The following is a 24,694-nucleotide window of genomic DNA, read 5'->3' as shown; positions in this document are numbered from 1 at the left end:
GCTCTTTACTTCTTCTTCACTTTCTGCCACAAGGGTGGTGTCATCTGCATATTTGAGGTTATTGATATTTCTCCCGGCAATCTTGATTCCAGCTTGTGCTTCTTCCAGCCCAGCATTTCTCATGATGTACTCTGCATATAAGTTAAATAAGTTGGGTGACAAAATATATCCTTGACGAATTCCTTTTCCTATTTGGAACCAGTCTGTTGTTCCATGTCCAGTTCTATCTGTTGCTTCGTGACCTGCATACAGGTTTCTCAAGAGGCAGGTCAGGTGGTCTGGTATTCCCATCTCTTTCAGAATTTTCCACAGTTTCTTGTGATCCACACAGTCAAAGGCTTTGGCATAGTCAATAAAGCAGAAATAGATGTTTTTCTGGAACTCTCTTGCTTTTTCAATGATGTGGCTTAGTGCAAACATAAATATCAAGAGCTACTCCAAAAAGCCGCAGGCTATACACATTCAAAGAGTCACACCTTAGCTAATAGTAAGGGCCTTTCAACGTAATTTGATTCTCTACTTGAAGGAAATATAGCATTCTCAGAAACATGGTTGCTATACAATAGATAAAGCTAATATTTGCTTTCGTTATTGTTTTTCTTTATTTTTTGATTCATTCACTGTCTTTTTTCATTGATTATATTAAAAATAGCCACTGGAGGTTCAAGAGGGAGAGGACATATGTATACCTATGGCTTATTTATGTTGATATATGGCAGAAACCAACACAATATTGTAAAGCAATTATCCTATTAAAAATTTAAAAATTTTTTAAAAAATTAAAAATTCATATGGAGAGATATTCCATGTTCCTGGGTTTAAAGAATCAACATTGTGAAAATCCCTATACTATCAAATGCAACCTACAGATTCAGTGTGATCATTATCAAATTACCAATGGCATTTTTCACAGAACTAGAACAAAAAAAAACCATAAAAGACTCTGAATAGCCAAAGCAATCTTGAGAAAGAAAAATGAAGCTGAAGGAATCAAACTTCCTGACTTCAGACTATATTACAAAGCTACAGTCGGCAAGACAGTATGGTACTGGCACAAAAACAGACATATAGAGCAATGGAACAAGTTAGAGAATCTAGAGAATAAACCCACACACCTATGGGCACCTTATTTTTAACAAAGGAGGCAAGAATAGACAATGGGGCAAAGACAGTATCCAATAAGTATCCCAAAGCTGCTGGGGAAATTGACAGCTATGTGTAAAAGAATGAAATTAGAACACCTTCTAAGAGTATGTGTGCTAAGTCACTTCAATCATGTCCAACTCTTTGCGTCCCTATGGTCTGTAGCCTAGCAGGCTCCTCTATCTATGGAATTCTCCAGGCAAGAATACTGGAGTCAGTTGCCTTTTCCTTCTCCAGGGGATCTTTCCTATTCAGGGAATTGAACCCATATCTCTTACATCTCCTGCATTGGCAGACAGGTTCTGTACCACTGGCACCACCTGGGAAGCCTCAAAGATAAACACAGAATGGATTAAAGACCTAAATGTAAGACCAGACCAGAAACTATACAACTCTTAGAAGAAAACATAGGCAGAACACTCTATGACATAAATCACAGCAAGCTCCTCTATGACTCATCTCCTAGAGTAGTGGAAATAAAAATAAACAAGTGGGACCTAATTAAACCTAAAAGCTTTTGCACACTGAAGGAAACTATAAACAACATAAAAAGAGAACCCTTAGAATGGGAGAAAACAATAGCAAATGAAACAACTGACAAAGGATTAACCTCAAAAATATATAAACAGCTAGTGCAACTCAATACTAGAAAAACAAACAGCCCAACCAAAAAATGGGCAAAAGACCTAAACAGACATTTCTCCAAAGAAGACATACAGATGTCTTCTAACAAACACATGAAAAGATGCTCAATGTTGCTCATTATTAGAGAAATGCAAATCAAAACTACAATGACATATCACCTAACACTGGTCAGAATGGCCTCATCAAAAAATCTACAAACAAATAATGTTGGAAATGGTGTGGAGATAAAGGAACCCTCTTGCACTTTTGGGGGGAATGTAAATTGATACAGCCACTATGGAAGATGGTAGGAGGATTCCTTAAAATCTAGGAATAAGACCACCATATGACCCAGCAATCCCACAACTAGGAATATACCCTGAGGAAACCAAAACTGAAACAGACACACATACCCCAATGTTCACTGCAGCACTATTTGCAATAATTAGCACACTGAAGCAACCTAGATGCCCACTGACAGATGAATGGATAAAGAAGTTGTGGTACATATATACAATGGAATATTACTCAGCCATTAAAAGGAATGCATTTGAGTCAGTTCTAATGAGGTGGATGAACCTAAAGCCTATTATACAGAATGAAGTAAGTCAGAAAGAGAAAAACAAATATCATATATTAATGCCTATATATGGAATCTAGAAAGGTGATACTGATGAACCTATTTGCAGGGTAGCAATAGAGATACAGATGTAAGAGAACAGACTTATGGACATGGTGGGGGAGAACAGAGAGGATAGGATGTAAGAAAGAATAACATGGAAACATATATAACCATATGTAAAACAGATAGCCAGTGGAAATTTGCTGTGTGACTCAGGGAACTCAAACTAGGCTTCTAACAACCTCGAGGGGTGGGATGGAGAGAAAGTGGAGGGAGGTTCAAGAGAGAGGGGACATGGGTATATCTATGGCTGATGCATGTTGATGTTTGGCAGAAACCAACACAATATTCTAGAGCTCAGTTCAGTTCAGTCGCTCAGTTGTGTCCGACTCTTTGCCACCCCATGAATCACAGCACACCAGGCCTCCCTGTCCATCACCAACTCCCAGAGTTCACCCAGACTCACGTCCATCGAGTCAGTGATGCCATCCAGCCATCTCATCCTCTGTCGTCCCCTTCTCCTCCTGCCCCCAATCCCTCCCAGCATCAGAGTCTTTTCCAATGAGTCAACTCTTCACATGAGGTGGCCAAAGTATTGGAGTTTCAGCTTTAGCATCATTCCTTCCAAAGAAATCCCAGGGCTGATCTCCTTCAGAATGGACTGGTTGGATCTCCTTGCAGTCCAAGGGACTCTCAAGGGCCTTCTCCAACACCACAGTTCAAAAGCATCAATTCTTTGGCACTCAGCTTTCTTCACAGTCCAATGCTCACATCCATACATGACCACAGGAAAAACCATAGCCTTGACTAGATGGACCTTTGTTGGCAAAGTAATGTCTCTGCTTTTGAACATGCTATCTAGATTGGACATAACTTTCCTTCCAAGGAGTAAGCGTCTTTTAATTTCATGGCTGCAGTCACCATCTGCAGTGATTTTGGAGCCAAAAAAAATAAAGTCTGACACTGTTTCCACTGTTTCCCCATCTATTTCCCATGAAGTGATGGGACCGGATGCCATGATCTTAATTTTCCGAATGTTGAGCTTTAAGCCAACTTTTTCACTCTCCTCTTTCACTTTCATCAAGAGGCTTTTGAGTTCCTCTTCACTTTCTGCCATAAGGGTGGTGTCATCTGCATATCTGAGGTGATTGATATTTCTCCCGGCAATCTTGATTCCAGCTTGTGTTTCTTCCAGCCCAGCGTTTCTCATGATGTACTCTGCATATAAGTTAAATAGGCAGGGTGACAATATACAGCCTTGATGTACTCCTTTTCCTATTTGGAACCAGTCTGTTGTTCCATGTCCAGTTCTAACTGTTGCTTCCTGACCTGCATACAGGTTTCTCAAGAGGCCGGTAAGGTGGTCTGGTATTCCCATCTCTTTCAGAATTTTCCACAGTTTCTTGTGATCCACACAGTCAAAAGCTTTGGCATAGTCAATAAAGCAGAAATAGATGTTTTTCTGGAACTCTCTTGCTTTTTCCATGATCCAGCGGATGTTGGCAATTTGATCTCTGGTTCCCCTGCCTTTTCTAAAACCAGCTTGAACATCAGGAAGTTCACAGTTCACATATTGCTGAAGCCTGGCTTGGATAATTTTGAGCATTACTTTACTAGCATGTGAGATGAGTGCAATTGTGAAAAAAAGAGAAGCGAAAAGGAAAGATATAAGCATCTGAATGTAGAGTTCCAAAGAATAGCAAGAAGAGATAAGAAAGCCTTCCTCAGTGATCAATGCAAAGAAATAGAGGAAAACAACAGAATGGCAAAGACTAGAGATATCTTCAAGAAAATTAGAGATACCAAGGGAACATTTCATGCAAAGATGGGCTCGATAAAGGACAAAAATGGTATGGACCTAACAGAAGCAGAAGATATCAAGAAGAGGTGGCAAGAATACACAGAAGAACTGTACAAAAAAGATCTTCACAACCCAGATAATCACGATGGTGTGATCACTGACCTAGAGCCAGACACCCTGAAATGTGAAGTCAAGTGGGCCTTAGGAAGCATCACTACGAACAAAGCTAGTGGAAGTGATGGAATTCCAGTTGAGCTATTTCAAATCCTGAAGATGATGCTGTGAAAGTGCTGCACTCAATATGCCAGCAAATTTGGAAAACTCAGCAGTGGCCACAGGATGGAAAAGGTCAGTTTTCATTCCAATCCCAAAGAAAGGCAATGCCAAACAATGCTCTAACTACCGCACAATTGTAGAGCTACTATTATTTAATTAAAAATAAATAAATTTAATTCTAAAACATATGTAAAAATTGCAAAATACCCATTGAACCTGCTTAGTTGTCAAATGTTGTACAAATATTTTATATAGCAGTATCTTAATCTTCTTCACCAACCCTGTTTTAGGTAAGAAAATGGAAACAGAGAATGAAGTGCCAGGTTTGAAGAATTAATACTGGCTAAAGTCAGAACTTGCATTCAATTCTGTGTGATTCCACTGGCAGAGTTTTTATAACCTGAGATATCTTGTCTCTGACATTGCTCTTTCCTCTCCTAGGAACATGTTGCTGTTATTGCTATTTAGTCACTAAGTCCTGTCTGACTCTTGTGACCTCATGTAGCCTGCCAGGCTCCTCTGATCTTCTCCCAAAAGGGGGAGACCAAGCTGAGTGGCTGTGGCCAATCTCTGGGCTTTTCTTTTCCGCATCTGACGGCACCTCTGGATTATTTACAATCTCCAATTCATTCAGTCATACTCTTGGTTTTCCTTTCTCTGTGGAAACCAGATAGAAACATCTTAAGCCCCAGTGATTAACCTGACTTGTAGTCACTTCCTCAGCCTAGTGTCCATCTATTTTATTTGACTCATTTATTAGTAAGTTTAAACTCACTGGGAAATTTTTCAAAACCACTAAGATCTTATTATTAACAGGTCACATGAGCAGATTTGAACAGACAGGAAGGACATAATATCATGAATTCTAGTTACATAGCTGTCTCCAAGCCTGTATTTCATAATTATGGGATGAAATATGGTCCCTCTGAGTTGATAAGGTATTTTCTAAGTGAGATAGGAAAATAATTATAGGAAAACAATAATTTTCCAGGGGATCTTCTCAATTCAGGGATCAAACCGAGGTCTCCTGCATTGCATATAGACTCCACCAGCTGAGCTACCAGCGAAGCCCCTGGTAAAGTTTTAATTTATAAAGCTAAAAACAGTTAAAATTTAGCTTTAACAGTCTAGTCTGCTAAAGAAAGTGAATATTTTGACTATGCACCCAAATATTTTTTAGACTGTTAAGATGACAAAACATTTTATAAATTCTCTCCTTCCCACTGGCAAATTGCTTCTTAAATAAGAACACTGAACACAATATTCTGAGAGATATTGCTGTTCAGTTCAATTCAGTTCAGTCGCTCAGTCGTATCCGACTCTTTGTGACTCCATGGACTGCAGTACACCAGGCTTCCCTGTCCATCACCAACTCCTGAAGCTTACTCAAACTCATGTCCATTGAGTGATGCCGTCCAACCATCTCATTCTCTGTTGTCCCCTTCTCCTCCCACCTTTAATCTTTCCCAGCATCAGCGTTTTTTCTAGTAAGTCAGTTCTTCACATCAGATAACAAAAGTATTGGAGTTTCAGCTTCAGCATCAGTCCTTCCAATGAATATTCAGGACTGATCTCCTTTAGGATCAACTGATTGGGTCTCCTTGCAGTCCAAGGGACTCTCAACAATCTTCTCAAACACCACAGTTCAAAAGCATCAGTCCTTCAGTGCTCAGCTTTCTTTATAGTCCAACTCTCACATTCATACATGACTACTGGAAAAACCATAGCTTTGACTAGATGGACCTTTGTTGGTAAAGTAATATCTCTGATTTTTAATATATTCTCTAGGTTGATCATAGCTTTCCTTCCAAGGAGCAAGTGTCTTAATTTCATGGGTACAGTCACCGACTGCAGTGATTTTGGAGCCTCCCAAAATAAAGTCATTCACTTTATTCACAAATTCACAAATTCCCCGTCTATTTGCCATGAAGTGATTGGGCCGGATGCCATGATCTTAGTTTTCCTAGTGTTGAGTTTTAAGCCAACTTTTTCACTTTCCTCTTTCACTTTCTTCAAGAGGCTCTTTAGTTCTTCGCTTTCTGCCATAAGGGTGGTATCATCTGCATATCTGAGGTTATTGATATTTCTCCTGGCAATCTTGATTCCAGCTTGTGCTTAATCCAGTCCAGCATTTCTCATGATGTACTCTGCATATAAGTTAAATAAGCAGGGTGACATATGCAGCCTTGATGTACTCTTTCCCCGATTTGGAACCAGCCTGTTGTTCCATGTCCAGTTCTAACTGTTGCTTCCTGACCTGCATACACATTTCTCGGGAGGCAGGTCAGGTGGTCTGGTATTCCCATCTCTTGAAGAATTTTCCACAGTTTGTTGTGATCCACACAGTCAAAGGCTTTGGCATAGTCAATAAAGCAGAAACAGATGTTTTTCTGGAACTCTCATGCTTTTATGATGATCCAATGGATGTTGGAAACTTCAATTCTGGTTCCTCTGCCTTTTCTAAGTCCATTTGCTGTTCAGACAATGTAAATTTTTTTTAAATGATAACAAATAATAAAAATTGGATAAACATTAACGAAAGAAATATGTTAAATACCTGACCTTGGTTGAAGACGGGGGAACTTTTTCCTTATTAAACTCTACTCCTCCCTAGTGCTTGACATTTTGTCCCTACCCTTTTAATTCTTGTGGTCTCTGAGCTTCTGTAATTGGCATCTCAGATTTACTATTTGCTTAAGAGTCTGGGATCTCCAGCATACAAATTTGTGGCATGTCTGAAATGCTCAGTTTGGCTGCTTCAAAGAGCCATCTGGATTGAGTCAGCTGTGATGCATCTGGGTAGATTGGGTATAGGCCAGATTTAAACAAACAAACAAAAAAAAATAGACTGGATGGAGTTACCTTTCAAGAGTCTGGTTATTCTTGCTTTAAATACTTGGCCATAGAATCATAAATTAGAAAGTAGCTTCAATGAGTGGAAACTCTTTCAAAGAATCACCTAGTCTAATCTTGCCTTTCTATTTTGGAAACTTTTCCTCACATTTAAACAAACTTTTTCTTGCTACAGTTAACAAAGAAGCCACATTGTTTGGTTTAACTTAGCACTGACTGGGAAGTCTTCCATGCCATCCCACAAAGTTATGAAAACTATCACAATGAAACCATAAATCACATAGATGATATGAGTTTAGACTACCTGGGGGTTTCAGATAACTGACAGCTATCTTGGCTAAAAAAATTTAAAACTTTCATCAGTGATTATTCACACTGAGGATGAGATGGTTAGATAACCTCACCAACTCAGTGGACATGAATTTGAGCAAACTCAAGGAGATAGTGAAGGACAAAGGAGCCTAGCATGCTGCAGTCCATGGGGTCACAAAGAGTCAGACACAACTTAGTGATTGAATAACAACAACAATAACATCATTGACAATCTGCCTCCAAAATGTCTGGTTTTACTTTCTAGACATAGTAAGTTTTACTCCTTTTTCTGTTCTTTAATGGTGTCTTTTTTATGCATGGTAAGTTGTTAGGTTTCATTTCTATGGATCATCTCAAGTGTTGACACTGACTTTCTAAAATGGAGAGGCTTAAGAGGCAACCGTTATTCCACAGAACCTCCTGTGCTATATAATTTATATTCTACTTTATCACCCCAGGTGATTTTTCAAGACATGCTGCCATTCATTTGTCCTCTGCTTCACAAGCCTTGATCTGAATAGAACACTAGGGAATGAAGGTAGCTCATCCAAGAATATTGGGGTCATAGAATGGCTCACGTCCTTAGGGATGACCTATCACAAGGTATCTAGTCACTTCTTAACCTCCCTCTGAGACAGGTGCCCAAGCCAGACTTTTTTTTTTTTTTTTTGCATCTCAGAAAAAGTCATTACTTTCCATCCATGTCTCAACTCAAACACCTAGGAGTCATTCTTGACTAATTTTTTTCCTCTTCTAGAATAGTCCATCTGTAAGTCTTAACTACCACTACCCCAAAATTATTTCTCTGATTTATCAACTTCTCACCAATTTAACTGTAATCAGCCTTGAGAGTGATTATTCTCTCAAGTGTAACAACTTCCCACCTGGACTCCCAATTTTCACTCTTTTTCTCTTTGCCATCCATTATTTTTATGCAAATTAGAACACCACAACCTTAATCTTACACTCAGGGATTACCACCAAGGTTAACACCTTGGTGTATGTCTTTATGGATCTTTTTTTCCACATGTATCTGTGTCTGTATGTGTTGTTTTTTTTAACCAAAGTGAGAACAAAGTGTCTCTACTGTTTCGTAACTTGTTCCTTGGTTGATAGTGTTGCATCTGCATTTCAGTAATCTTTAAGGATTGGGAACACGTGTACACCCGTGGCGGATTCATGTTGATGTATGGCAAAACCAATACAATATTGTAAAGTAATTAGCCTCCAATGAAAATAAATAAATTTAAATTAAAAAAAAAATTTTTAATAAAAAATACTGTTAAAAAAAAAAATCTCTCCAATGATCTTGAAATGTCTTGAGACACATTTTCCCTCTGTTCCAGGATCATAATTTCATCATACTCTTAATCTAGCATAGTCCCTTTTTTCTATTTCTGATTTATTGAAAAGATAGGGCCAATTTTCTTAAATTTTCTTCACAAAGAAGTCTGACTTTCGTTCCTATATATGTAAATCAGATCAGATTCTCTTTTTTAAGCATATGAATGACTTCTCACTTGCATGTGACAAAATAAAATCCAAGCTCCTACTATGGTCCTCTAGGCCTTAAGATATGGCCTCTGCCCAACCTCGCCGACTTGATCTTCTTATCACTGCTTCTCTCTTGCTCACCAAGTATGAGTTATCCAGGCCTAATTGCAGATCTTCAGGAATACCAAGCTTTTCTTACCTCAGCACCTCTGTTCTTATCCTCCTGTCTCTGATTTTCTTATACCCTTCTGGTCTAAGTTCAGATATCACTGTTTCTCAGAGGTTTCACCCACTTCCCATATAAAGCATTTACCACCAACTGAAAAAATCATTTTATCTACCTGATACAGTTTATCTCCTATCATTGTAAACTCGATAACAGACATTTTGCTAGGATATGACCACTGTATGTATCTTTGGCGTCTATGGCAGTAACTGGCACCTAGTAGACACTCAATAAAATCTATTTGGTGAATAAACAGAAAGCTCCAAGACTCTTAAGAAAAAAATATAAAAAGATGAGATGGAGTAAATCCAAAGACCATTTAGGTCAATCTTTCTTGTTATTGGTGAGAAAGTGGAAGCCCAGGGCCAGGGTGGTGGAGGGTGGGCGCAGGAAGGACACACGACCTATAGCATCTGGATCTGGAGCTCTTTTCCTAAACTGCCTGGAGTAGGGCTCTCTAGTGCTTGGGAAGGCAGTCTTGGGCATGTGCCTGCTCTTTCAGTGCCAACTCCAACCTGTCACAATTGCACATCAGGGCTTGAAATGCCTAGTGATGACTTAGACCCTCACAGATGCCAGGTTTCCCAGCTTCTACTAGAGGACTTTTCCATTCCAACATCCTGCCCTGGAGCTTTGAGTTTTGTTTTTTCTCTCAAAAAATAATATTGCCCAGTTTTACTCTGTGACAGTGACCTAAGTGCCTACATGGATCAGCTCACCAGTCTCTATTTAATCGTTTACAATATATCAGGGCCTCTGCTAAGTGATTCCTTTGCATTATTCTACTTAAAGTTTGTAGAATCTCTTTTTTTAACTTTTTGTTTTATATTACGGTCTAGTTGATGAACAAGGCTGTGTTGGTTTCAGGTGTATAGCAAAGAGATTCAGTTATAATGTATATTTATTCTTTTTTAGATTCTTTCCTCATATAAGTAATCACAGAATATTGAGTAGAGTCCCCTGCTCTATACACTAGATCCTTGTTGATTATCCATTTGATCATGTCTTATTTTTAATTGGAGGATAATCACTTTGCAGTATTGTGTTGGTTTTTGTTGTTGGTTTGTACAACAATGTGAATCAACTATCAGATCAGATCAGATGCTCAGTTGTGTCTGACTCTTTGCGACCCCATGAATCACAGCACACCAGGCCTCCCTGTCCATCACCAACTCCCAGAGTTCAGTCAGACTCACGTCCATCGAGTCAGTGATGCCATCCAGCCATCTCATCCTCTGTCGTCCCCGTCTCCTCCTAACCCCAATCCCTCCCAGCATCAGAGTCTTTTTCAATGAGTCAACTCTTCGTATGAGGTGGTGAAAGTCTTGGAGTTTCAGCTTTAGCATCATTCCTTCCAAAGAAATCCCAGGGCTGATCTCCTTCACAATGGACTGGTTGGATCTCCTTGCAGTCTAAAGGACTCTCAAGAGTCTTCTCCAACACCACAGTTCAAAAGCATCAATTCTTCTGCGCTCAGCTTTCTTCACAGTTCAACTCTCACATCCATACATGACCACAGGAAAAACCATAGCCTTGACTAGATGGACCTTTGTTGGCAAAGTAATGTCTCTGCTTTTGAATATGCTATCTAGGTTGGTCATAACCTTCCTTCCAAGGAGTAAGCATCTTTTAATTTCATGGCTACAGTCACCATCTGCAGTGATTTTGGAGCTCAGAAAAATAAAGTCTGACACTGTTTCCACTGTTTCCCCATCTATTTCCCATGAAGTGGTGGGACCGGATGCCATGATCTTCGTTTTCTGAATGTTGAGCTTTAAGCCAACTTTTTCACTCTCCTCTTTCACTTTCATCAAGAGGCTTTTGAGTTCCTCTTCACTTTCTGCCATAAGGGTGGTGTCATCTGCATATCTGAGGTGATTGATATTTCTCCCGGCAATCTTGATTCCAGCTTGTGTTTCTTCCAGTCCAGCGTTTCTCATGATGAACTCTGCATATAAGTTAAATAAACAGGGTGACAATATACAGCCTTGATGAACTCCTTTTCCTATTTGGAACCAGTCTGTTGTTCCATGTCCAGTTCTAACTGTTGTTTCCTGACCTGCATACAAATTTCTCAAGAGGCAGATCAGGTGGTCTGGTATTCCCGTCTCTTTCAGAATTTTCCACAGTTTATTGTGATCCACACAGTCAAAGGCTTTGGCATAGTCAATAAAGCAGAAATAGATGCTTTTCTGGAACTCTCTTGCTTTTTCCATGATCCAGCGGATGTTGGCAATTTGGTCTCTGGTTCCTCTGCCTTTTCTAAAACCAGCTTGAACATCAGGAAGTTCACGGTTCACATATTGCTGAAGCCCGGCTTGGAGAATTTTGAGCATTACTTTACTAGCGTGTGAGCTGAGTGCAATTGTGCGGTAGTTTGAGCAATCTTTGGCATTGCCTTTCTTTGGGATTGGAATGAAAACTGACCTTTTCCAGTCCTGTGGCCACTGCTGAGTTTTCAAAATTTGCTGGCATATTGAGTGCAGCACCTTTCACAGTATCATCTTTCAGGATTTGGAATAGCTCAACTGGAATTCCATCACCTCCACTAGCTTTGTTCGTAGTGATGCTTTCTAAGGCCCACCTGACTTCACATTCCAGGATGTCTGGCTCTAGGTCAGTGATCACACCATCGTGATTATCTGGGTCATGAAGATCTTTTTTGTACAGTTCTTCTGTGTATTCTTGCCATCTCTTCTTAATATCTTCTGCTTCTTTTAGGTCCATATCATTTCTGTCCTTTATCGAGCTCATCTTTGCATGAAATGTTCCTTTGGTATCTCTGATTTTCTTGAAGAAATCCCTAGTCTTTCCCATTCTGTTGTTTTCCTTTATTTCTTTGCATTGATCACTGAGGAAGGCTTTCTTATCTCTTCTTGCTATTCTTTGGAACTCTGCATTCAGATGTTTATATCTTTCCTTTTGTCCTTTGCTTTTCATTTCTCTTCTTTTCACAGCTATTTTTAAGCCCCCCCCCCCCCGACAGCCATTTTGCTTTTTTGCATTTCTTTTCCATGGAGTTGGTCTTGATCCCTGTCTCCTGTACAATGTCACAAACCTCATTCCATAGTTCATCAGGCACTCTATCTGTCAGATCTAAGCCCTTAAATGTATTTCTCATTTCCACTGTATAATCATAAGGGATTTGATTTAGGTCATACCTGAATGGTCTAGTGGTTTTCCCTACTTTCTTCAATTTCAGTCTGAATTTGGCAATAAGGAGTTCATGGTCTGAGCCACAGTCAGCTCCTGGTCTTGTTTTTGCTGACTGTATAGAGCTTCTCCATCTTTGGCTGCAAAGAATATAATCAATCTGATTTCGGTGTTGACCATCTGATCATGTCCATGTGTAGAGTCTTCTCTTGTGTTGCTGAAAGAGGGTGTTTTTTATGACCAGTGCATTTTCTTGGCAAAACTCGATGAGTCTTTGCCCTCCTTCATTCCGTATTCCAAGGCCAAATCTGCCTGTTACTCCTGGTGTTTCTTGACTTCCTAATTTTGCATTCCAGTCCCCTATAATGAAAAGGACATCTTTTTTGGGTGTTAGTTCTAAAAGGGCTTGTATGTCTTCATAGAACCGTTCAACTTCAGCTTCTTCAGCATTACTGGTTGGGGCATAGACTTAAATTACTGTGATATTGAATGGTTTGCCTTGGAAATGAACAGAGATCATTCTGTCATTTTTGAGATTACATCCAAGTACTGCACTTCAGACTCTTTTGTTGACCATTATGGCCACTCCATTTCTTCTGAGGGATTCCTGCCCACAGTAGTGGATATAATGGTCATCTGAGTTAAATTCACCCATTCCAGTCCATTTCAGTTCGCTGATTCGTAGAATGTTGACATTCACTCTTGCCGTTTCTTGTTTGACCACTTCTAATTTGCCTTGATTCATGGACCTGACATTCCAGGTTCCTATCAATATTGCTCTTTACAGCATCGGACCTTGCTTCTATCACCAGTCACATCCAAAGCTGGGTATTGTTTTTGTTTTGGCTCCATCCCTTCATTTTTTCTGGAGTTATTTCTCCACTGATCTCCAGTAGCATATTGGGCACCTACTGACCTGGGGAGTTTCTCTTTCAGTATCCTATCATTTTGCCTTTTCATACTGTTCATGGGGTTCTCAAGGCAAGAATACTAAAGTGGTTTGCCATTCCCTTCTCCAGTGGACCACATTCTGTCAAATCTCTCCACCATGACCCGCCCGTCTTGGGTATACATATATCCCTTCCCCCGTGAGCCTCCCCTCCCGCCACCTCCCACCTCTAGGTCACCACAGAGCACCAAGCTGAGCTCCCTGTGCTATACAGCTTCTTTCCATTAGCATCTGTTTTACACATGGCAATGTATATATGTCAATGCGTAGCATCTCTCAGAGGTGAATACTGTTCTTGTCCCCACTGTACTGGTGAATAAGGTGTGCATGAAAGAACTTAGGTAACATGTCCAAAGTTAACAACTAAAATAAGAAAAGTCCTGCTTCAAATGTCTATCTGTAATCTGCAAATCTTACCATCCAGTGCCTTCTCTCTGTAATGACTCAACCCTCAAGCACCTACACATGCCAACCCCAGCCCAGTTCTCAACCCTGGGTGCCTTTCATAGCAAATCTCACTAGAAGTTGCCTCATTCCTTTGTGTTCAAATAAGCTATCAGGTATAAGCTGAGAGTCAGTGAATGTTTACCTGATATGTCAGACTTCCTAAGTGGCTCAGGAGTAGTTTATGCCTTAACTCCCCCAAAAGTACTCAATCTTGCATCTTTCAAATGTGCTGGCAGCCTAGTGAGGAACATATTTGATGAGAAAGGAACTATAAGAGCTTGGCTATATGAAAGATAACTTACCCTGTATCTCCATTTTGGCATATTTTCTGTCCTATGTAAATATTTAGTGCTGTTTAGGAGTGGGAAATAGTCATTTAACTTAGAACCTTCAGCTTAAAAAATTACAAAGTGCATTTACTCTGGGGTGTTTAGTAATACAGCCTTTTGTATCCACCCTTTCATGCAAATACAGTATATAAGAGATCTGAATCTCATGTCTCCGATTGAAAGAGGTACATGCACATTTGGTGGCTGCAGTGGTAGAAATGAGAACTTAGTGATACCTGGCTCCTTGGCTTTCTGATTGGGTCACACAGCCTGAAGCGGGAGAAAGTCGCCAACCCAAGGTCACACAGTTCTCCAATAATCGTAGAGTTACTTGTGAGCATTGGCAACTAACATGTCCAGTGCTAAAATGCACAATTTAGTTCAATGTGTGGACCTCATTTGTACCAGGGTAGTAGGCAGTGCTTTTTCTTTTCCTGCCTCAGCTGACTCTGAATAAGGAATCCCTTCTCCCTATTTTCCAGGCCCACCTCCCTGGAGTCCCTCGTGGTGCAAACTGTTTGCTGCCTTCAGACTGGGTTGCTTAGCAACCAAGCTCGGCAGGCTTCCTAATAGACAAAGGTTTTTCCTTCCAGTCCAACTGCTGTACTAATGCTCATTGTTGACAAGGGAACAGTTCCCTGCTGAGCATACTCTGTAATCTGGAGGCAGATTTGGGGGCTTATTGCCAGGAGCCGTGGACATCTCCCCTAAACAGGGAGGAGGAACAGAAGTTTGAGGACCAAATCATAATGAATGGACTGTTTCCTGTGTTGATAGATGATTACGCAGGCATTTCAACTTGGTCACTTACCAGAGATTGTATCACAGGAGACATTTGGTTACAGTGGTATCCAAATTCATAGAATAATTCACATTGCCATCTTCTTGTCCTATTCAACCCGCAAAGAAATCATCTATTTCCAAGTACACAGCCACAACATTTGACATTATTTCATAGGCATGAACTAAGCTATCAGATTGAAGCTCCATTAAACTAGAAAGGCTTGAATCCATGGAGTGCTTTCAAATCCATCTCACAGGATCTTAAAATTGGGTCATTCTCAAGGTAGGCAGAACATGGAAAAGCATTCCCACTTAGTAGAAGATGAGGTGACTCACCCAAAAGTAGACAGGGAAAAGGAGGCAAAGCTTCTTCAAAACCAGCTCCTTAGAGTCCTCTGGCTCCAGGTGCACGTTCAACTCTGGGACAGATACATCTTCATTGGAAAATGGCTTGATATTTGTGGTTCACCTGCAGAGAAAGGAGGGCAGAGGGTTAGTTTGTAAATTACTAAATAAGCTTGGAGAAATGTAACAACTTATTCTGGGTTACTCAGTAAAGCTGTGACCCTCTCACCTTTCTGAATCAAGGCAATCAGCCATTAAACTCTATACTACTTATGTCTCCATGGCTTTATTATGAGACAGCTACATATTGTAAAGTAATTAGCCTCCAATTAAAATAAATAAATTTATATAAAAAAAGAAACATATGCAAGCAACTAAACTTTAAGTATAGATGAATGACAAATTGCAGTTAATACATCCTACCATTGAATGTGGCAAGACTTCATAATCATTTTTCCCCCCCTAGGACAAAGCAAGATAATAAACTTAATGAGAATAGGCATTATGTTTCTTTCCCTTTCCTTGGGTCTCGTATATGTCTGCAAAGAGCCTGTGTATCATAAATATTAATAGAAGTAAAGAATAAAAAGATGGTCAAGGTCAAGCCCAAGTTCAAAGATAAGTTCAAGGCCAAGGTCAAAGTCAAGGGCAAGTCCAAGGCCCGTAACTAATCTAGTGCCGGACATATACAGGTATATTGAATATATTTATTACTTTCCAGATACTTAGTAGCATTCCACTCCTGTTTTCATTGCCTTATCTGTGAGGAGTTTCTCCCTTTTTCCTTTATTTTAATAACTATATCTTTTCCTCAGACTTGTATACATATTTAGATACCGCACAAACGAACTCTTTGTCTTCAACCACAAGAAATATAGGAGCAGAGTACAGCATATAGAAATATGAATTTTATATAGATAAGAAAATATGTACGATTCCAAAACTAATGGTCATGTCTGTTCAGAGATACAATGATACAGGAAGACAGTAGCAGAAAGTAGACACAAAGTGAGTAGAACCATACCAATTAATCAGAATGCCTCTAGAATGGAATCTGCCAAATACGTTACTTTCCTGGTTAATAGTAATTAAATTTACAGATTTTTTTTTTAAAAAGAATTCATATGTTATTTATTTCAGTCTTACAATGAGCCCAGTGGTAACTATTAGCCCGAGATCACAAATGACAAAACTAAGGCCTCGAGAGACTCAGTTACTTATTGTTTAAGATTACATAAGCAGGAACTGATTTTCAGATCTTCCAACTGAAAATTCCATAGCCTTTTCAGTATACTATATAACATCTGATCAGCCAAAAATTAACTTAGACCACTTTTTTTTTTGGGGGGGGGGTCCAGAAATTTTTGTTTTAATGATTGCTCCCGGTGATTTTGATACATCCTAAAATTAGAGAAGCACTGCTGTCATATACCAACTTTCTCTGTATTCTCTTTTTATTTTTGATTAGAGGATAATTGCTTTTCAATGTTGTGTTAGTTTCTGCTGTACAACAAATGAATCAGCTATAAGTAGACATATATCCCCTCCCTCTTGAGCCTCCTCCCATCCCATCCCTACATAACCTAGACCACTTATTTAGAAGTCTTGTTAAAATCATTCTAAAGCATTTTCATACACTTGACTCAAGAGGCAAGTATAATCCCAATTATATACAAATTCTAGAAAATGCAAGCTAATTCATAATGACAGAGAGGAGTAGTAGTTACCTGGTGATGGGGAACAGAGGGCTGGATTACAAAGGGACAGAAGGAAACTTTTGGAAATGATGGGTATGTTCATTATTTTAATTGTTTAGCTTAAAACCATTTAGAAAATGGTTTTCTAGATGTAATATATGTCAAAGCTCATCAAATTCCCCACCTTAAATATGTGCATATTACTGTATATCAATTATATTTAAATAAAGTTGCAAAACACAAAAGAATGAAAATAAAAATGAGAAAAAAAAGAAAAATGAGAAAGCACTCTATTAGCCAATATACCAAAAATAGCTTATATCTCAATAGTACTCATATTATCCAATTAGACTAAATAATACTACTTTAGATTCAAAATCAGGAAGAATTTTCTGGCATTTTCTTGCATTTTAGTATCACTAAAACCTTGGAATATTGTCCAGAGAAAACATAAAAGATCTTCCCTGTGAAACAAGACTGGCTACCCAACTGTAAGGCCAGTTCAGTTCAGTCGCTCAGTCATGTCCAACTCTTTGCGACCTCATGAATCCCAGCACGCCAGGCCTCCCTGTCCATCACCAACTCCCAGAGTTCACTCAGACTCATGTCCATCGAGTCGGTGATGCCATTCAACCATCTCATCCTCTGTCGTCCCCTTCTCCTCCTGCCCCCAATCCCTCCCAGCATCAGGGTCTTTTCAAACGAGTCAACTCTTCATATGAGGTGACCAAAGTATTAGAGTTTCAGCTTCAGCATCAGTCCTTCCAATGAACACCCAGGACTGATCTCCTTTAGGATGGACTGGTTGGATCTCCTTGCAGTCCAAGGGACACTCAAGAGTCTTCTCCAACACCACAGTTCAAAAGCATCAATTCTTCTGCACTCAGCCTTCTTCACAGTCCAACTCTCATATCCATACATGATGACTGGAAAAACCATAGCCTTGACTAGACGAACCTTTGTTGGCAAAATAATATCTCTGCTTTTCAATATGCTATCTAGGTTGGTCATAACTTTCCTTCCAAGGAGTAAGCATCTGCCTTACATAAGTTAGATTGGGAAGAAGAAGAAAAGTCAGTCAAGCCAGAAATGCCCTTCTAGCCCTCAGTATTTTAATTCTTCTTCTATTCAATATTATTCCATCCTTCACCACAATGATCATTAAAGATATTTTGCTTAGCTAGGTCTTTTAAAGGCAAGTTCATCATACAGCATAATAATCAAGAATGTAAAATTTGGACCCAAGTTTGCCCAGGTAAAAGGCCTTTCCTCCTAGTGGCTGTTTAGATCCTTAGGCCTCTTTGAACCAGTTTCCCTATACACAAAATGGGAATTATCATAGCACTTATGTCAGAATGCAGCCATAGACATTTAATGAGGCAATGCTTAGTAAAGCTTTTGACTCAGATCTGACATATAGGACTCAATAAAGTTAGTCATTAATTTAAAAGATCATAGTAAGTACTATAACTTTAGTTTTATATCTGATTTTTTTCTTCAAAGAGCCCATATTCTTTGAACAAGGTCCCAAGATATCCCACACTTTTCAATCAACTGGTGGAACGAGTGCCTAGTGCATTTCCAAGAGACATGTGTTCAAACAGCATTTAACCAAGGTGAATACCTTTCTAGGTCCAGAGAGAAATTCTAGAGAAGCAGCATTCTAGACCTTTTCCATGTAGGACTGTGCTGTTGGTATCCCACTATTTCCTTTTACTTCCCACCTTCACCACCAGAAGGAGGAATAATTCAGTACACATGGTTCTTGCCCCTTCCTGTGCTAGATGGGAACATACCATGTGTTTCCCTCACATGCTAGATTTTTCTGATGCCATCTGTTCTCCTAAGTCTACAGCACACAGTTTGCCTTGCTGTCACAACTCTATTGGAAAATGTCGAGAAGACATGTGATGAATGATTCTAAGGAATGTTGTTTACCTACCAACCATCTCAGTGCTGAGTGCTGGGCTGGAGCTTGGTAGCAGTCCAGGACCTTACAGTACTGGGATTCTCTGTGCAGCCCTATCTTGCATGTCACAGAGGTTGAATGATAGAGACAGGGCTGATTCCAAACGTTTTTAACTCACTCAGGACACACTGCTACAGATCCCAGGTTAACTCTCAACTACTGAGGTGTTAGTTTCCGCTGGGAACTATGGTAGTCACCATCTACACATAATATAATCCTCACAAAACCCCAAGAAGGAAGATACCCTAATCGTCTACATGTGTAACTGAGAAACTAGAGACTCAAATAGATGAGTTGCTCTTCTCCTGGTCACACTGCTAGTAATGGCAGAGTTGGGATATGAACCCAAGCTGTCTGTATCCAGATTCTCTGTCCTTGTCTACAATGCCTCCAACAAGAGCAGTACACTACGGAGCAACTGCCTTGCAATCTCCAGTCCAACCTTTAAGAAGATTTTTTTGTCCCCTGGAGTTATAGTTCCATTTTTCAATATTACTTTCTTTCCTAAACTAGAAGGAAGTTCATTAAGGGCAGAGACCATGAACTACTTATATTTATACATCCAGCCATACAAATACACACCTCTCACACCACCTTTGATCACTTTGTTGGTTGTTGTTCAGTTGTTAAGTCGTGTCTGACTTTGCAACTCCATGGACTGGAGCACACCGAGTTTCACTGTCCTCCACTATCTCCCAGAGCTTGCTCAAACTCATGTCCATTGACTCGGTGATGCCATCTAGCCATCTCATCCTCTGCCATCCCCTTCTCTTCCTGTCCTAAGTCTTTCCCAGCATCATGCACAGTAGGTGCTCAGCAAATATCAGTGATGGATAGCACCTCAAATGTGATCACCTATTACAAGCATAATCAAGTAATTTATCATCCAAATCAGGGTATGTTTGAGAGGGAAATGGGTCCTACTAAAAATTATGCTGGGAAAATAGCTATCAAGATCATCCAAGAAAAACTGGACCAGGTGGTTACCCTAATTATAACCCCTCTCCTACTGTATCTATTCAACATTATAAGTTTCCTCTGAGATAAAACTAACAGACAGCCATCGAAACAGTTAAACTGAAACATGGAAAAATGGAGCCATCTATTCCAAACACAAACCCAAAAACAGAGACTATCAAAAAGACAACCTGGATGTCACCCTGATTCTGTTTTCCCTTTTATAAATGTGTTTATGATTTCTTTTTCCCTCTCCTCAGCAGATGCTACCTGATTTGTGCTCTGGCTAATGTCACTCACGTCAACAGCATTGCCAAATGCAATGAGGTGTGACTGACACCAGGAAAGATGATGAGCAAGGAGAATGGCAGCTGGCTGCGTTTCCTTCTTGTAGAATTTTAATGAATCAAGGAGCATCCTGATAGAGTACATCTGTACATGCTAGAAGCTAAGCTGAATGCTCTCGTCCCCAACTCTGAGATCTGAGAAACCCAAAGCGGGCTCCACCCTCATGATAGGGCTAGATGGGTCTTGAATAGAGGATGAGGACTGAGGAATATAAGAAACAGCTAAAGGAGAAAACTGCAGCTATGGGGAAAACTGCAGAGAGGTGGGAAAGAAACGTGAGTTCTCTCTCACTCTGTCCTCCCCATTAGTTTTGTGACTTAGGCTAATTATTTGTCTATTGGGACTCTATTTTTTAATAATAAACAAATGTGAAAGCTATCTTAAGTAAAGACAATAAAATAAGTTGTTTATTTCAAGGATGCGCAGGCATTTCATGGAAGTCGAAGGGAGAAACACACAGTCTCAGGAGTACTGGGTAAAGGAGCTACAATGGCACTTTATGCCTAGGAGGAACACTGCTTTCCTTTCCTTATTGCTTCCTTCTGTGAATCTGCTGCTTTCTCACCCCAGTCAATCATTTTTTTGCTACCTAGTATGCCTGGTGGAATAACCCAAGTTTGAATGGTATAGGTACAGCCACAAGGAATGACTGATTCTCAATTCTTATTTCTATGCTCGATTCCCAAAGATCTGAGCAGCCTAGCTAGTGCCAGGTGTCTTCCCCAGACCCCCAGAGCATTAATAGAGTATACATCAATTCTAGATACCATGCCTGGGGCCTAGTTCTATGGCCCAATAGAAGGTAGATCCATCCCTGTCACAAGGGGACTGTTTGTGAGCTGAGACAACATTTTCAAAGGTATCCCATTAGCTTATATAACTTTACTCCCTCAATATTCAAATCTGACTTTTCTATCCTCATGAGGTTTTTAAGTCTTAAATGATACCGTGTCTAGGGGGAAAATGTGGAAATCAAATGACATTCCATCTGTCACGTACCAGCTTTAACCTTAAATCACCCCATGAGTCAGATGTAAAGCAGTCATACTTAAACCTATATCCTCTAGATCCCCAAGTTGTAGCCTTCCTTCCACAGATACCTGGAGGTCAATGTCATTGCCAGAAAAAAAGAAAAAGCTTTCCTAGTGTGAACGTTATAGGTCTTAGAGTTCACTGACAAGCCAGAACATTCTCCCTTTTCTAGGTTTGTAATTAATTCCCCTATTTGCATTATGTAAATAGTGCTTTGTATAATTTCATATCCATAATTGTTATCATCAATAAATTCAGTTGTCATTTCTCTAACTGAACTCTGTGATGCTTAATTATTAGAACTGTAAATAGAACATAAGGGGTGCAGAAAGCATGAATATTTAGTGATACTGACAGATTTTGTTCATGACCTGCCACAATTATTAATATTACTATTAATTTTTCCAGGGTAGGTTGTCAACATCAGTACAGAGTATGAAGCAAAGAAAACTCCTTTACCCAGAACTTAATAGTCCTAGGAATACTACTAAAAAGGAAAGGATACACATCTCACAGAAGCCCTGAGAAAATAATCAATTGATATAACAGACCTCTACTAAGGCCTGTGATGGATAATGACTCAATAATGTCAGGGGGCAGGAAAGGGCTGGAAGGTAAAATAATATTCTGTAATATTCTCCACATGTCTGATCTAAACACTCCCTCCTCCCCAATCCTCCACATAAATGATTTTGTGAAAAGAGCACCAAGTTCTAATCTGATTCTGTAAATTACTGGCCTGGAATTCCTCACCATTAAAAGGGGTATAATTCAAATATCCAATCTGCCTAGCTGGAACTAGCAGAAAGGAACTGCTTTGTCAAGGAGCAGCAGAGAAATGCTGAAATTCAAGATTTGAGGCATGTTTTTCTCAAGAAAGCCTAAAGTGATATACGCCCTGGGTAAACATGAGCTATCTTGCATAGAACTGTTGAGAAACCAAGCAGATCCAGCCTGTGAGTCCCTCTGCAGGTATACACACAGAGGCTCTAAGAGAATGAGGGTACAGTACAGATCACCAAGTGGTGGTAATTGCCCAAGAGGGCAAAACTTACAGAGATGAGTGAGGAAAAGTGATAGAGAGGAGCTAGAAAAAGGAGAGGGAAAGGGAGAAAAAAATATGGGATTAGGACCAGGTTGTTTAAAGAAAACATCAACTAGAGGAGTGACTGTTTTTTATAGTCTCAAGGGTGCACATGTGCAAACACAGAGACAGAGACACACATGGTTAAGTGTTCCCTCCACCCACAGACACTACATAGGCACACAGTATCTTTATAGTCCTCAACATGTACAACCTGTGTGTCCGTCCACTGACGTTTAGTCACTAAGTCATGTACGACTCTTTTGCAACCCCATGGCTCAGGGGTTTCCTAGGCAAGAATACTGGAGTTTGTTGCCATTTTCTTCTCCCCGGGATCTTCCTGACCCAGGGATTCAAACCACGACTCCTGCATTGGCAGATAAATTCTTCACCATCTGAGCCACTAGGGAAGCCTTCATTTGTCCATGCACACACATAAATGCACACCTACAAATCACACCCCCCACACACACATACACACTTTCCACCTTGCTTATATTCACAAGAGTAGCAGCAGCACCTCAGCAACAGATGCAGAAATGGAGCACATAAATGCTTTAAAGACAGGCAGACAGTCATAGGGACAGAGGTTGCCATTGTCAATCAGAAACACAGAGAGAGCTATCCAAATGCCAACAGAAAGATCAGCATAACTGATACCTGCTTCCTTGAGCAAATGGTGAGTTTTCTGTACTTCTGTAAATAGAATTGAAGAGGGAAGAAATTCAGGTTAATGGCTAAGTGCTATCATTAGCCAGATCACTGCCCATTTTGGAAAGGATATTTTAGTGACATGTTTACCAAAGGGTCTAATTCAAATACTAAAATAGAAAATTATAAAAAATATAAATTATTCTCCATCTTGATTCATCTCCTCAAAGGTACAGAAGAATCAAGTATGACACAAACAAACACACACTTGAACATCTGTAATTATCAAATATCACTCCTAATGCCCATTATCCAGCTGTGAGTTATCAAATAAGTTTTTAACTACTATATCTGAAGGTCATATTGCATGGGATGGAATGAGCTGAAGAAATGGGCTGTTGAGTTCACTTGAAAGCTACCATTTATTAAGAACTAACTGTGTGGACACTGCTCCAGCATCTTCACATTATCTCACTTAATCTTTTCAACAACTCTATGAAGTAGGTACTATTATAATCTCCATATTGTGGATGAGGAAACTGAGACAGATAAATCATGCTGAGGAAATATGTATAATATCATAAATAATATGCTGAAAAAGAGGCAGAGCTTGAACTTGAACTCAGGTGGTCTAGCTCTAGAGTGTTAGGCTAAAATGAGGATATTTCATCCCCATGTCAACTATCAGTAACCATCTGTGATGCTATATGGAGAACTGTTTTTGACTGTATTCAAACCCGACAAGGAGTGCTACAGTCAATGGGGGAAGTGTACTACCCATAGGAAGATGGGAGAGATGTGCATAGTGAGTATTTACAACACAGACCTGAGATCCAAAGACTGAACAACCACCAACCACACCGCAACCTTGCTCAAATATGACAGATAATAGTAAAATAATCAAAGATAAGGTCACAGGTTTAGCAATGTTGCTATGGGTTTGAACACTGGTGAGGACCTCTTAGCACAATGCTGGATGGCTCAAATAGCTTAATATACTAAGATCTTAGATCATTATCCTCTAGTTCAAAACATGATTTCACAATTCCAATCTTTGTTTTTTTAAACTCCATCCATCTCCATGTTTATTACTAAAAATAACAGAATACATTCAACAATAAAACTCCTCTGTGCTTCAAACTAGTGTGGACTGAAATGCATGTCTAAAAGTCAGGTAACAGTTAAAGAAAGTGAATTTCCGTACTCAAAACAATTCCATGCAGAAGACAAAGGAAAGGACAGTTGAAATTCTCACACTTAAACAACATCCGAAATGTTTGGCAGTTTGACTAGCTCTAAAAAAAAAAACAACAACGATATTTATTCCTGAACATTGATATGGGTAAGGGGAGTGCTCTGTGTCAATTTAATCCTTACAGCAACTTCCAAAAGCCCTGCTAGAACACTTATCCTAGGTCATCCAGCCATTCTGATCAGATGAGAACTATTGCTCCAAATAGCTAAAACTAGCTCATTTTTTTCTATGGCCTCAAGATTGCCATTTGAGGCAATTGGACAAATAAAGCATGTCTCAATTTCTCTTATAACCAAGGGTCTATAGACGTGATGGGCAGGAAAGAGAGCTGTGGACTATGACTG

At 39.7% G+C, this 24,694-nt stretch overlaps 1 long non-coding RNA gene across 1 annotated transcript in view; it reads right to left on the bottom strand.

Annotated features, from left to right (window-relative positions):
* The window catches only part of LOC132345775 (uncharacterized), a 242,927-nt gene that overhangs the window by 45,229 nt on the left and 173,004 nt on the right, over positions 1–24,694 (bottom strand). The window contains exon 2 of the long non-coding RNA XR_009495323.1: positions 15,349–15,481. This is a non-coding gene — a long non-coding RNA (uncharacterized lncRNA). The remainder of the gene's footprint in view (positions 1–15,348; positions 15,482–24,694) is intronic.

This window comes from Bos taurus, chromosome 7, assembly GCF_002263795.3.
Source record: "Bos taurus isolate L1 Dominette 01449 registration number 42190680 breed Hereford chromosome 7, ARS-UCD2.0, whole genome shotgun sequence".
Classification (NCBI taxonomy): domain Eukaryota; kingdom Metazoa; phylum Chordata; class Mammalia; order Artiodactyla; family Bovidae; genus Bos; species Bos taurus.
Note: the sequence above shows the minus strand (reverse complement) of the source record. Positions and strands in the feature narration are given on the sequence as shown.